This window comes from Electrophorus electricus, chromosome 15 (assembly GCF_041902795.1).
Source record: "Electrophorus electricus isolate QZ-2024a chromosome 15, ASM4190279v1, whole genome shotgun sequence".
Taxonomy (NCBI): domain Eukaryota; kingdom Metazoa; phylum Chordata; class Actinopteri; order Gymnotiformes; family Gymnotidae; genus Electrophorus; species Electrophorus electricus.
Genome location: NC_137511.1, coordinates 25,220,197 through 25,229,026, shown reverse-complemented (window position 1 = coordinate 25,229,026; position 8,830 = coordinate 25,220,197). Strand labels below are relative to the sequence as shown.

The window sequence follows — 8,830 nt, the reverse complement described above, 5'->3', positions numbered from 1 at the left end:
TCCATGAGACTTGGAGCATGGAATTTCAAGCCGAGCCATACTTGAGGTTTGAAGCACTTGAGGTACGAGTCGGGCTTTGACCATTGACTCCCTGTATCAAGGGGCTGGCCCATTTTTGGCTTTGTAGGTGAGCATCAAGATTTTAAATCTGATGTGTGCAGCTACTGGAAGCAAACGAAGGGAGCGCAGCAGCAGGGTAACGTGTGAACTTTGGAAGAATGAAGACGAGTCATGCTGCTGCTACTACTGCTGTTACTTGCAAGTACATCATCTTGTTAGTGACTTTTGGTGGGTGGGCACTGGAGTAAACAGTGTAATAAATAAAGTGTTATAGTTAAAGAGAAAAGATGGTGCTGTCCCTGGAATGCTGGTACAAGAAAAGCATAGGAAAACACCACTGCAATTTGCATGTGAGAAATAGTCTTCCAGAATTTTCACTGAGCTAAGATGAATGTCCAATAGTTGAAGAGTTTTTACATGCCCTTGACATCACGGAGGTAAGAAGGATGTGCTTTCTCCACTACATGAAACAAGACACTGCTATGTGGCAGGTAGATCGTTCAGGAAAGGGTCTGGGAGTGCAAGCTCTCCACACTGGTGGCATGATGTCTCTGCAGAAATCACTTCAAATAAGCAACTAAATTCTCTATTCTGCAAAAGACCACATTGGAGCTTGACACCAACACATTAATCCCTGGGTCATCACAACTTATCGACAAAGCAGCTATTTCTGCTTCAATTCCTAGGACTCCTACAGTTTCACTGGCACAAAGTTGCAAATGGAATGGCAAGCATATGCAAAAGGAGAACTACAGGACACTCTGAATTTATTCTTCCAGCAAAGCCATCAGGAGAAAAACATCTGATTCCATCACGCTGCAAGCAGGAGTCGAACCTGCGCGGGGAACCCCCATTGGATTTCGAGTCCAACGCCTTAACCTCTCGGCCATCGCAGCTGTTACATGCTTTGGGCACTTTGGGGTTAAGTCTTAGGACTTCTTCAGGCTCAATTATGAGTCCCCATATATCATTGATTCAGGACTGCAAATGGCCTGAGATGCAAATTCAAAGACAGTAATCTCCCGAATGGTCTACTCACTATTTTAGCAAACTAATGTCAATTCCAGGTGAACAGGTGCCCAAAAGCTTGTCAGAGTATTAGACTGATCCGCTACTTAAAACACTACCGTGGCCTCCAAGGTTTCCCACGTGAAGACGTGGGACGGATCAAGGTGGCTAAGCATTTTTGCATGAACACTCTTTTTGTTTTTAAAAAATCACACCTAGCTGATGAAGGTGTCATGTAAACCATTCACTGGAATGGACATGTGAGCAGAAATCTAAGTCAACAAAGTTGAAACTTGCACATTGGAAATAGAGTAGTGCAGGACATCGCTTGACCTAAGTTCAATGTTGACTAGACAGTGCAGCTCAGTACATTTATTTGCAATAGAATAATCAGACATATTGCAAACAGAGTCAAAGCCAAATTTGATAAAAGTGCTGCATATGACATAACTCATAGTTTAGACCATTCTCGTGTTTATCACACAGGGATAGCCAAAATGCTTTGAATATTTTGCATTTTTGCAAGAATTCAAAAAGAAATACAAATCATAAGCCAGCACACCGACATTGTTAAAAGAGGAAAATGAAGACTGGGTCAACATCACCAGAATTTGTTTAAAAAACTTTCTGTTGTATGTGCACTGATTCAAAATACTTCAAAACCTGTGGGATGCATACATCTCAGTCAGTTTCTTTTAACACACATGTATCTGTCCTTGTTAGTATAGTAAATAGTATCTCTGCCTCTCAGGCAGAAATTCTTGGGTTGATTCCCTGACAGGGAGTCTTCCTATTCTTAGTGCACTGCAGACAAACTGGTGACTTGGTACTCTTTTTAGGAATGATAACATCGAATCCTACACCCACAGTTGCTCTTGATTTTTCTACATAGATGAATCAAGACACTAGCACATTGTGGATCAATAATTTGATAAAGCACCTGGGAGAGAATTTGGTGCCCAGTAGCGACATTATCTCTAAGCAGACATGACAAAACATGCATACCATCAAGGCCAAGACTGAAGAGCATGAAAAGATTTTGTCAATTTCATAAACTACATCAAATGCTTTGCTGGTGTCAAATATTGTAACAACATTAAACATGGTGACTTGACAATTACGTGAAGGGTAGTGCTTGGTAACTGTCCATCTTGACTTTGGATTGTACATTTTCACTCTTGACTTGTCTCGGGACTACAGTGTCAAGTCTTGACATGTATTTGTTACATTTACAATTTACATTTAAGGCATTTAGCAGACACTTTTATCCAGTGTGGCTTACAAAAGGGTTTTATCATTTACTCATAGAATACACCCTAGCCATTACAGTAGGTTAGAGTCCAATATCCCAATGATCTAGAATACTCTAGAAATAAAAGGATCACTGCTGTTACCTAGAAGTACAAAATGCATAAGGACTAAAGTTTGTTAGACAACATCAGTGTAATAAAAAATACCCTACAATAAGTGTTAATTTAGTTAGTCAATATAGGAGCAGGGTCATATTTCAGATTCCATGAACAGATGGGTCTTTAGTCTGTGTTTGAAGACTGCAAGGAACTCTGCTGTCAGGACAGTAAGTGGAAGTTGATTTCACCATCTGTGAGTCTCAATGCTTGTCTTCCATGAGACTTGGAGCATGGAATTTCAAGCCGAGCCATACTTGAGGTTCAAGGCCCTTGAGGTATGAATCGGGCTTTGACCACTGACTCAATATATCAAGGGCCTGGCCCATTTTTGGCTTTGTAGGGGAGCATCAAGATTTTAAATCTGATGTGTGCAGCTACTGGAAGCAAACGAAGGGAGCGCAGCAGCAGGGTAACCCGTGTGAACTTTGGAAGATTGAAGACGAGTCATGCTGCTGCTACTACTGCTGTTACTTGCAAGTACATCATCTTGTTAGTGACTTGTGGTGGGTGGGCACTGGAGGGCACAGTGTAATAGCTAAAGTGTTATAGTTATAGTTAAAGAGAAAAGATGGTGCTGTCCCTGGAATGCTGGTACATGACATGGAAGAGAGGTTTTTACATGCCCTTGACATCACGCAGGTAAGAAGGATGTGCTTTCTCCACTACATGAAACAAGACACTGCTATGTGGCAGGTAGATCGTTCAGGAAAGGGTCTGGGAGTGCAAGCTTTCCCCACTGGAGGATTGGTGCTGTATACCAAGTTCAATTGTCATCTTGGAGAACAGGTGTAACATAAAGTTCATGCCTTGGTCAGATTGTATAACTTTGGGCAATCCAAAGGTAGTGCAGAATTTAATAACAGCTCTTCGATTTTAGGGATCGAAGGGGAATAGCCTCAGGGTACGTGGTGGCAGCACACATTATAGTCAATAGGTAGCAATGACCAGAACGGGTCTTTGGCAAAGGGCCCACACAATCAACCAACACCTTTTCAAAGGGCTCACCAACTGCTGGAATGGGGCACAGAGGAACAGACGGAATGACCTGATTTGGTTTTCACTGCATGTAAGGCATGAACGGCAGTGTCCAACATCACTTCTAATCGATGGCCAAACGAAATGTTGTAGAATTTGTTGTTTTGTCTTTTTTCTGATACCTAGGTGTCCAGACAGGGGATGGTCATGTGCTAGTGATAATATGTGTATTTGGTATGATGCTGGAACAACTACCTGGGCTACAGAGTTCCACTCCTCATCAGAGTGAGATTGACTCCATATCCTGAATACAACACCACCTCAAATGAAATACATGCGCCAATAACCTATCGGTTTGTTTTGTCACGATTCTAATTTTCTAGTAGACATCCATAGGTCAAATATATTTATCAGTTACTAAAATTTAATCTGTGTATTGGAATACTTTTAAAATATACATCAGTAAGGTAATGTACATGAACCCATGTTTTCTGATTGTTTTTGGATAACAGAAAAATGGTTTGTCACGTGCATCCTTGACTCAGTCTATCTGTTACAGAACCAAAATTTTTAGACAATTCCAATAGCCATTATCGTGAAAAAACCTCGTCAGCCAGGATGATTTTGCATGTAGCTGTTTAATACAATCATATAGTGTAGTTGTTTGTTTGATTATAAAGGATGATCTCATAATAATCTTATCTACATATTCTTATACATTTACATAGTAGCAATCACTCATATACTCAAATTCCATATGATACATAGAAAAAGTCCACCTCATCTATTTTAGTTTTTACCTGATCAATAATCCAAAAATATATATAAATAAAAGCACCCTCTAGCGATGAACCTCAATTATTTCAAGCTAAATATAAAGTATAGCTAGGATAAGTTAGCGCTATCTTGCAGCTAGAACAAAATATTCTCAAATTAATTTATGCGTCATGGCACGCGGCTGAGTTAAAAATGAAACACAAATAAGTCAAATTAAATTGACCCACCTGCAACAAGTTCAGCAACCACATTTAATTTCACTGAATGGTCAGCTAGCCAGCCTATACAAAACAGGTTATTGTTAGAAATTCTGCATGTGTGATTCACTTAGCTTTACATCTCAGATTGCTTATAATGATATACTAATGTATCCACATTAGAAATAATTGGTGAAATCCACCACAAAAGATGAGACTCAACATAATAAATAATGAGACAAACCTTGGGATATGACGTGGATATGAACCTACCCAAAGCAGCTATGTCTCGCTCTGCTCTATATAAGGGGCTGGAGACTTTCTGACCAGCAGGTTGCGCTGAACCCATTTTGCAGGCATTTCACAACTTTATCATTTTCAACACTGTGACATTGTTTTAGGTAATCTGTGTTCTACATATTCAAAAGAAGCACACTTGGAAGTAAGAATGGCTTCTTCTTTGGTGAAAATCTCCTTGTTAAAGAACCTTTTTTTTTCTACTGCATTGTTGTATGTTTAAATTTGGTTAACATTTGTTCAGGGTTGCATGATTTGTAATTTTTTTTACTGTTTGGAATGCCCAAGGTTTATAATATTACAAGTGGGACTATTCTCTACAAACCTATGCGATATCAGATCAAAGTTATTGGAATGTGTGATTTTGTGCTGTTTGTTATATATGTCAATGTTTACAGTAGCGATTTTCTTTGTTCAATCCTTTTTTAGGTGGTATAACTGGAAGCATCTAACGACTGCGGTGACCCAAAGAGCTATTTAAAGGGCTGGTGCGCAGGCTCCATCAGTGATTTTTAATCATTGCTGCACATACATTGTCGGTTTTCTTAAAAGTTAATTTTGCCATGTCATTGCCAATGTGTTTTTCACAGGCTAAGAACGTCAGTGAGCTCTCTCTGACCAAGGTCTAGTTTATAGCCAGCGAGTTTGGTGGAGTTATGTTAAAGGGTTGGCATGCAGGCTTCCTGAGTGGTTTTTAAAAAGTGTGTTTTGCTGAATCATTGGCAACACATGGAATGCTCCATCTGGTCACGGCCAATATTATAGCCAGCAAGATTGTTGTTGCGACCTGAAAGTATTAGTGTGCAAGATTTAGGATTTTTTTTTACACAGGCTATTTAAAATATGCTGTCAATGCAGTGGCTATGCTGTATCGTTCACGTTAGATTAGACTTGCAACTAGACTTTGTAGGGTGGAAGAACTACGGGACCAGAACTGGGTTGTGCTTCCGTACCCATTACCGACACATTTTTTAGTACCATTTGTGTGAAGTAGTAAAGTCAGCTGTAGTGGAACAACAGTAGAGCCAAAAACATAGCAAAGGGCTGAAATGGCCTTACTTTTGATGTTAAGGTCTCTCAAGAATGCCTAAGATAGCTAAGCATGTGGAAGGTCACAAAGAGCAGATGGCTTGCATTCCCTCAGCCTTCAATGACATGCCGGCATGTTGTTGCATCATTGTTATACACTGACCCATTCTCACAAATCAAATTAATTGTCTTGCAAACATGTTTTGAATTGTTTCTAGTGGTAGATCAATGACAAGGAATAATACCTGTCAAGTATGTACCTTGCAATGTTGCAAAGTCATCAGTCATCAAAAGAACTCTAAATTAATAAAATGAAAATTGTAACAAGTCAAGAATGCGCAATTGAGCAGACGGTGTCCAAATGTGGACATGAGACAAAAATCCAAAGGGAAACAAATGCAATGGGCTCGTTGGTCTAGGCGTATGATCCTTGCTTAGGGTGTGACAGATTCCGGGTTCAAATCGGGAACGAGCTCTTTATACTTACTTTGGATCCACAGGTGTCTTGCACCATATGTTCGTGTCGCTTCATGAAAGAGTAACACAACTGAAAGAAACACCTCAATTCTGTTTCTTAACACTGCCCAGTCAAAAAAGGACTGTACTGAGCTAAATTATGGTTTGATGGCCTCGGGGTATAATTCTCACTTCAGAGGTCCTGTGTTCAATTCCCAGACAAGCCCACTTCGACTTCAACTATTTGCGGGAGGTGAGAGCATGCTCACTCTTTTTAAAAATTTTTGCTAAGGGATGTCCAAATTAAGAAAGAGCAAGAGTGCCCACTTCCTATCCTGGTGATCCAGTCTTTCACAGAGTATACAGCTGGCTCTAAGATTCTTGAAAAATTGCATTTCATCTAGCACTTGCTTTACATTCTGTTTGGAACTAAACTTTCCAGGTCCAGAATTGGCTTGTTACATTTTAAGGAATTTACTATGGTAATGCTTACCTTAACATGAGGTCTATCTATACAGAGAAGTGGACAGGGTCGCCCTATGACCAACTTTAAAGATAGGGCTTTCAAACTCAGTGCGATCCATCTGTCCAATATGCCTAGATTAAAGCTTTTGAGTTTGGTATGGCTAGGTCAAATCATTGTTGAACATACATTTTGCCAAGTCATTGCCAATGTGTTTTTCACAGGCTAAGAAACTCAGTGGGCTCTCTTTGATCAAAACCTAGTTTATCAGCTGCACACTGGATAAGAGCATCTGCCAAATGCCATAAATGTAAATGTAAATGCAACAAGTACATCTCAAGACTTGACAATCACATCCCAAGACCAGTCATAAGTGAATATTTATAATCTAAAGTCAAGATGGACAGTTACCAAGTACTACCCTTCAAGTCATAGTCAAGTCACAATATTTAATGTCATTGCAATATTTGACACCAGCAAAGCATTTGATGTAGTTTATGAAATTGACAAAATCTTTCCATGCTCTTCAGTCTTGGCCTTGATGGTATGCATGTTTTGTCATGTCTGCTTAGAGATAACATCGACACTGGGCACCAAAATCTCTCCCAGGTGTTTTATCAAACTATTGATCCACAATGTGCTAGTGACTTGATTCATCTATGTAGAAAAATCAAGAGCAACTGTGGGTGTAGGATTCAATGTTTTCATTCCTAAAAAGGGTGCCAAGTCACCGGTTTGTCTGCAATGCGCTAAGAATAGGAATACTCCCTGTCAGGGAATCAAGCCAAGGATTACCACCTGAAAAGCAGAGATACTATACACTATACTAACAAGGACAGGTGCATGTGGGTTAAAAGAAACTGACTGAGATGTACTCATCCCACAGCTTTTGAAGTATTTTGGATCAGTGTGCCTACAACAGAAAGGTTTTTAAACACATTCTGGTGATGTTGACCCAGTCGTCATTCTTCTCTTTTAACAATGTCGGTGTGCTGGCTTATGATTTGTATTTCTTTTCGAATTCTTGTAAAAATGCAAAATATTCAAAGCATTTTGGCTATCCCTGTGTGATAAACACGAGATTGGTCGACACTATGATTTATGTCATATGCAGCATTTTTATCAAATTTGGCTTTGACTCTATTTGCAATATGTCTGATGATTCTATTGCAAATTAATGTACTGATCTGCACTCGCTTGTCAACATTCAACTTAGGTCAAGCGATATCCTGCACTAATTTATTTCCAATGTGCAAGTTTCATCTTTGTTGACTTACATTTCTGCCCACCTGTACTAACAGCATGCCAGTGAAAACGTTACATGACACCTACATCAGCTAGGTGTGATCTTTTAAAAACAAAAGCAGTGTTCAGGCAAAATTGGTGAGCCACCTTGAGCTGTCCCACGTTTTCCCGTGGAAGACCTTGGAGGCCACATTAGTGTAGTAGGTAGTGCATCAGTCTAATACTCTGACAAGCTTCTGAGCACCTGTTTATCTGGAATTGACATTAGCTTGCTAAATAGTGAGTAGACCATTCGGGAGAGTCCTGTCTTTGAATTTGCATATCAGGCCATTTGCAACCCTGAATCAATGACACATGGGGACTCATAATTGAGCGTGAAGAAGTCCAAGGACATAACCCACAAATGCCGAAAGTATGCAAGAGCTGCAATGGCTGAGAGGTTAAGGCGTTGGACTTGAAATCCAATGGGGGATCCCCGCGCAGGTTCGACTCCTGCTTGCAGCGTAAGGAGGTGACCTGTTTCTGTTCTGATTCCTTTACTGGAAGAATGAGTGTACAGTGTCCTCTAGGTTTCCTTTTGCATGCGCTTGCCATGCCATTTGCAACTTTGTGCCAGGGAAACTGTAGGAGTCCTAGGAATTGATGCAGAAATAGCTGCTTTGTCCATAAGTTGTGATGGCCCAGGAATTAAGGTGTTGGTGTAGAACTCCAATGTAGTCTCTTGCAGAATAGAGAATTCAGTTGCTTATTTGAAGTAATTTCTGCTGAGACATCATGCCACCAGTGGGGAGAGCTTGCACTCCCAGACCCTTTCCTGAATGATCTACCTGCCACAGAGCAGTGTCTTGTTTCATGAAGTTGAGAAAGCACATCCTTCTTACCTCCGTGATGTCAAGGGCATGTAAAAACTCTTC

General features: G+C 40.2%; 2 non-coding genes across 2 annotated transcripts; one reads left to right on the top strand and one right to left on the bottom strand.

Annotated features, from left to right (window-relative positions):
• Positions 1 to 874: 874 nt before the first annotated feature.
• On the bottom strand, positions 875 to 956 carry trnas-cga (transfer RNA serine (anticodon CGA)). Its single transcript has one exon. It is a non-coding gene; the product is annotated as a tRNA-Ser (tRNA).
• A 7,382-nt stretch (positions 957 to 8,338) lies between these two features.
• trnas-uga (transfer RNA serine (anticodon UGA)) lies at positions 8,339 to 8,420 on the top strand. The gene has a single exon. It is a non-coding gene; the product is annotated as a tRNA-Ser (tRNA).
• The last annotated feature ends 410 nt before the right edge of the window (positions 8,421 to 8,830 follow it).